Genomic DNA, 5,781 nt, shown 5'->3' on the forward strand with positions numbered 1-5,781 from the left:
TCAGCAATACCCAGAAGATGTTCCAACTGGTAATAAGGACACATGCTCCCCTATGTTCATAGCAGCCTTATTTTTTAATAATAATAGCCAGAAGCTGGAAAGGACACAGATATCCCTCAACAGAGGAATGGATACAGAAAATGTGGTACATTTACACAATGGAGTATGACTCAGCTATTAAAAACAATGAATTTATGAAATTCTTAGGCAAATGGATGTACCTGGAGGATAGCGTCCTGAGTGAGGTTCAATTACATAAGAAGTCACTTGGTATGCACTCACTGATAAGTGGATATTAGCCCAGAAATCTAGAATAAGCAAGAGACACTTTGAAAAACACAAGAAAATCAAGAAAGAAGACCACTGTGTAGATAATTCATTCCTCCTTAGAATAGGGAACAAAATACCCAAGGAAGGAGTTACAGAGACAAAGTTTGGAGCTGCGATGAAAGATTGCACCATCCAGAGACTGCCCTACCCGGGGATCCATCCCATAATCAGACACCAAACGCAGACACTGTTGCATACACCAGCAAGATTTTCTTGATATGATCTTGAAATACCTGTCTCTTGTGAGACTATTCCAGTGCCTGGCAAGTACATAAGTGGATACTCATAGTCATCTATTGGATGGGACATAGGGCCCCCAAAGGAGGAGCTAGAAATTTTCTGAAGAAGCTAAAAGTGTCTGCAACCGGATAGGTGGAACAACAATATGAACTAACCAGTAACCCAAGAGCTTGTGACTCTACCTGCATATGTACAAGAAAATGGCCTAGTTGGCCATCATTGGGAGAGAGGTCCCTTGTTCTTGCAAACTTTATATGCCCCAGTACAGGAGAACACCAGAGCAAAGAAGTGGGAGTGGGTGGATAGGGTAGTAGGATGGGGGTAGGGTATATGGAATTTTGAGATAGCATTTGAAATGTAAGTGAAGAAAATATCTAATAAAAAATTGGAAAAAAATATCGTGGAACCCCCTTACTCCATCCTGCAGAGATGGGGCAAAGACAACACATATGCCAAGGCAGGGTTTGAGCAGCTTCTGCAGCTTATGCTGCACCTTCCATCATTCTCTCTAAGGCAGCTTTCAGCTCTATTCCATATCTGATTAATTATGGGGGATGACCCAATTTATCCCCTTCCACCCCCTGCACTCATCTCTCATCAAATCAGCATTCAGCAAGCTTTGTACACGAACCATGCACGCAGGCAGGGTGCGCGTTGATAGGGCAGTGACTCAATAGCATGTTGTATGTTTGACGCTATTCGTCAAGTGGGCAGCGCATGATCCTTCATGTGCACATAATCAGGTTTTTGGTAACAAGCAGGGAATTATGGGGCTTAGCAATGAGCCAGGGCACCATTTTGGCTGCCACTTCCTACAAAAAAATTGTTCCTCCTAAAATATATCTGTGAACTTGAATTTTTCTGTGTTTCAAATATTTTTTAAAAACAGCTAAAATGAAAACACAAAATTCTATGATCTATGGGAGGGAAGATGAAAATAAGGACTCCCAGAAATGGTAAATATCTAAAAGGCTGTGCTGACATCTTCATTTCATTTTGGAAACAGTTCTTTCTCTTTTATTCAGCTTACATGCAATTAGTTATNAATATCTGAATGGAATCAAAACTCTCAAAACATCTAGTTCCCACCATAATAGATATGGATTGATATACTCGACCCAAGCACAGTCACCGGAGAAGACTACACAATGTCTAAGCATTTACAGAGACTTTAACTTTGAAATGTTTGAAAATTGCTGAATTACAGGCACAATGATATGTAACTTGGACCAGAGGACAGACCTGTGCTTAGACACTGATGCCAGAATCAAAAGCTATAGAACTGGTGCAAGGTGGGGAAGCAATATCCTTGAAATCCCCCACACCCAGGAATTGATCTATCCAAAACCCACCCCATCAGATTTACATCACTACCTTTGGGAAATCTATGAAAGCCAATCAGTATCAGCCATATCAGGTTATAAAGTGAAGAGATACAGGGCCTGATTGAGACTCAACAGGGAGGATGGAGCAGCCTGGACACTGTGCCCTCATCCTCCTATTGGTGGCTATAGACCTGACCCAGTCTTGTGCAGGTGGGTGAGAGGCATGGAGGGAACTGGCATTTTAGGGAGCAAGACACAGCATTTGAAATCCATATCTCTCCACTTTCCTCCTTTAATAACCAGACCCTTCCTGATCCCCTAGTTGAACCACCCCTGTCCCTCTCCTGAATCTCAGATCCACAGACACAACATCACCCGTTCTCTGAACTCTAATAACCTGCTCTGGATTCAGGCTGGAGAGTCAAGGTCTCAATGTGTACCACCCACAGGCTCACACTGGCTGCTGACTTTCAACATTGTAATTTTGGAGCCTGGCATTTTGGAGCCCCGGATTATACAGGTCAGATATGTAGACTCCACACAGATTCAGGGATTCGAGAGCAGAAACCCAATGCATGGATGCAACCTCCGGTTGCTTGGATAGAGCAGGAGCCACCTGAATATTGGGAGAAAGAGACAGCAAAAGCACATGGATTCTCACTGTCAGGAAGACAAATTCTTGAGTACATGGTGACTGACAATAAGCATAAGGAGAATGGTAAGTTATCTCAGGACTGAGGTTGTAACTCCTCACTGCCCTCCTGGTCTGGCCCAATAAGCTCCACTCTAGGTCCCCAAGTCAGAGATACAGTCATAGTCATAAAGAACTGGTGATTTTAGACCCCAGAGAACTACAGGCTGTTAACTGGGTAGGGGTTTAGTTGGGGACAAAATCCCGGGATTGGAGAGAAGCCTCATATTGACCAGAGGCTGAATGGGTGTGCGGCAGATTATCAAACCCTGCAGGAAGTATATGGCTGCAATGTGGCAAATGATGGGTGCTTCCTCGGCGGTCACTACTGGCTCACCTACTATGGCTATGATTCCTTAATCCTGAATGAGAACCTGAACTCTTGGACTGCAGAGGGCAAAATAGGTGAAAAATTCAAGACACTCCAGGAGTAAGGAGGCATGACAGATAGTTGGAGGTCTTACCTCCTAGGGGACTGTATGTAAAAGCTTCTTAGATGCCTGGACCTTGGAAAGGAGACCTTCATGTACTCTGGTAAGAGACACCCTTACAAACCTCTTCTGCATTCTGACATTGTAGCTCCTGACTCCCTGAGGCCTCCTCCTTAGCAGGGAGCACCTGGAATGCTTACATTGTCTTCCATCAAAGGGGAAAGAGAGCTCCTCAATGTCCTGACTCAACATGAGAGAGGGACTCTCCAGAGGATTCTCCCTTCTCCCAGGACAGTTCAGTGTGGCCATAAAAGAGCAGTTCCCTTAAATCTGCATTGTACCTCATGGCCTCTCTCAGGCCTGATCGCTGTCCTTGCACAATGGCATTGAATGTCTGCCTCCAGGGTTGCTGAGTTCCTAGACCCTCCACAGTCAGATCCAGAAGTCTATTTGTCAAGAGGGAGACCCATAGTATCCTAGTCTGTGTTGACTCATGGTTATTGTAAAATATTCTGAGGAATAGATTATCCAGATCCTGAGTTTAGTCTTCTGGGTGGACTTTGCTCCCTCCCTCTTCCAAGTCTCCCACCCTTTACAGGGATGGTGCCATGAACACTGCACAGACCCCAGGAGGGGTACAAAATACCTGAATTTTCCAATTGTTCACCTCAGATGCCCCCGAACACAAGTGACCCACCACGTAAGACCTGAAGGGAATGTCACACTGAGGTGCTGGGCCTTGGGATTCTACCCAGCTGACATCACCATGACCTGGAAGAGGGATGGGAAAAAAACACACCCAGGACATAGAGCTGCCAGACACCAGACCTGCAGGGGATGGAACCTTCAAAAAGTGGGCAGCTGTGGTATTTCCTTCTGGAGAACAGCTGAGATACACCTGCCATGGGCACCATGAAGGGTTACCTGAGCCTCTCACTCTAAAATGGCATAAGGAGTGGGTGTGAGCAAACACTCTGCTGTCAAGAAAAATGTGAGGTCTTTGCAAACAAGAGCAGGATCAGGATTTAGAGCTTGAGTCAGACTCCTCACTCTCCCTTCTTTCCATCTTCAGAGCCTCCACAAACCATCCCCATCATAGCAATTCTTGTCAGCCTGGGTTTTGAAGCTTTGGTGGTAGGAACTGTGGTGATTTTTCAGGTATGGAAGAAATAAAGGTAAGAAAGGGGCAGTGTCTGAATACTTGTCTCTCTCCAGATCTGCAGACCAAGATATAAATGTTCCCTCCCTCATTAGAGAAAAGATGCATCCACTCAGGCATTGGGACTTTTGTTCTGATATTAACTCTATCATAAAGCATAAAGGAAATATAGATAAATCCACTGCCCTCTTGATAGACAGCATGGAGACCTGATTCTAATTCCCCACAGACAGAGAGATGTCAAAAAGAAGGGCCCTGCTGAGAACATATCTGCAGAAGACAATTAGTCCTCTTTACTTACTCTCTTCCATTGTGTTTCTCCTCTGTCCCCGAGCTGTAGTCACAGTTCAAGAAACTTCCCTGGGGTTTGACCAGGAGATTCTTCTACTCTCACAACTTTACTGCTTCTACAGTCTCTCAATGGCTGTTTTTTCCCCCAGGTGGGAAAGAGGCACCTATACTTCAACTGCCAATAATTAAGTCTGAGTTGTTTCCTAAAACCCATGCAGTTGGGAAGACAGGTACCCATTGTGGTTATGAATACATTTTCTCTCTGGGCCCTATTTCTGTGGACCCTTAACAGGTCTTATGCTGTACTTCCATAGGCATAGACAGTGCCCAGATATCAGATGCATCCCTCCCATAAGAGAGGAAGTGCTCAGAGAACATATTCCTGAACTGTGTGACTTGCTAGACTGAAACTTTTGTTAGCATAGATATCTGTTTGGTATGGTGGTTGAACAATCACCAATCAGAATTTGTGCTTCATTATTTGCTTCTGTAGTGTGAGATACCTGACTTCTGTGACTCTTCTTTTAATGGCTAGCATCTGTATCCAGTTCTCTGTCTCCTGTATATACAACATAAGGAAATGAGTTCGGCCTAGACCTGAGCATGACTCCCCTGCACACTGATTTGTGTTTTCTCCAGTTATCTCACCTGATCCAGGAGAGGCCGGCCTGGGAGACTTCCATCAGAAACTGCCCTTTAGTTTCCAGTGAGTTGTAAATTCATTCTTCCTACTTTAAAATTAGGATTTTGGTCATTGTGTGTGTGTGTGTGTGTGTGTGTGTGTGTGTGTGTGTGTGTGTGTGTGAATTCTTCACATGGTTCATTTTATGAGTAAACCAGATCACAGCATGATGAATAAAATAGTAACTCTGTCTTGAGAAGTTGAAATCCATTATTTTGGTCTTCTCTAACTTTTTCTAGGGGCCATTTTTTTTCTCTTCAACCTCATACCTAAATTGGTTAATTTCTTTTTTTAATACATTAACTTTAATTCATATTTGTTGTGTCTAATTTTTTTCTTTCCATGTCAAAAATCTCATCTTCACTTAAGTAGAGGTTTCTTGTAAATGACACCTTTATTTCCTCAAATGATAAGATAAGATGATAACTGGACCCAAGCTGGGGGAATACATGGCTTGGTCTGAGCGCAGAGCATGTCCTCTTTTCTAATGATTGCTAGGCCTAGGACTGAAATATTCCAACCTCCATACAATCTAGTCTTCCATGCTGACAGGTTAAATCTGGCTTCTCTCAACTTCTGACTGAATTGCTTCATTAGCCTCATACTAACTTTGGCGATTTTTTTTTTTTTTT

The 5,781-nt window shown here is 43.6% G+C and overlaps 1 pseudogene; it reads left to right on the top strand.

Moving 5' to 3' along the window:
* The first annotated feature begins 2,035 nt into the window (after positions 1-2,035).
* LOC110315408 lies at positions 2,036-4,190 on the top strand (annotated as a pseudogene).
* The last annotated feature ends 1,591 nt before the right edge of the window (positions 4,191-5,781 follow it).

Source organism: Mus pahari, unplaced genomic scaffold (genome assembly GCF_900095145.1).
Source record: "Mus pahari unplaced genomic scaffold, PAHARI_EIJ_v1.1 scaffold_10236_1, whole genome shotgun sequence".
NCBI classification, from domain to species: Eukaryota; Metazoa; Chordata; class Mammalia; order Rodentia; family Muridae; genus Mus; species Mus pahari.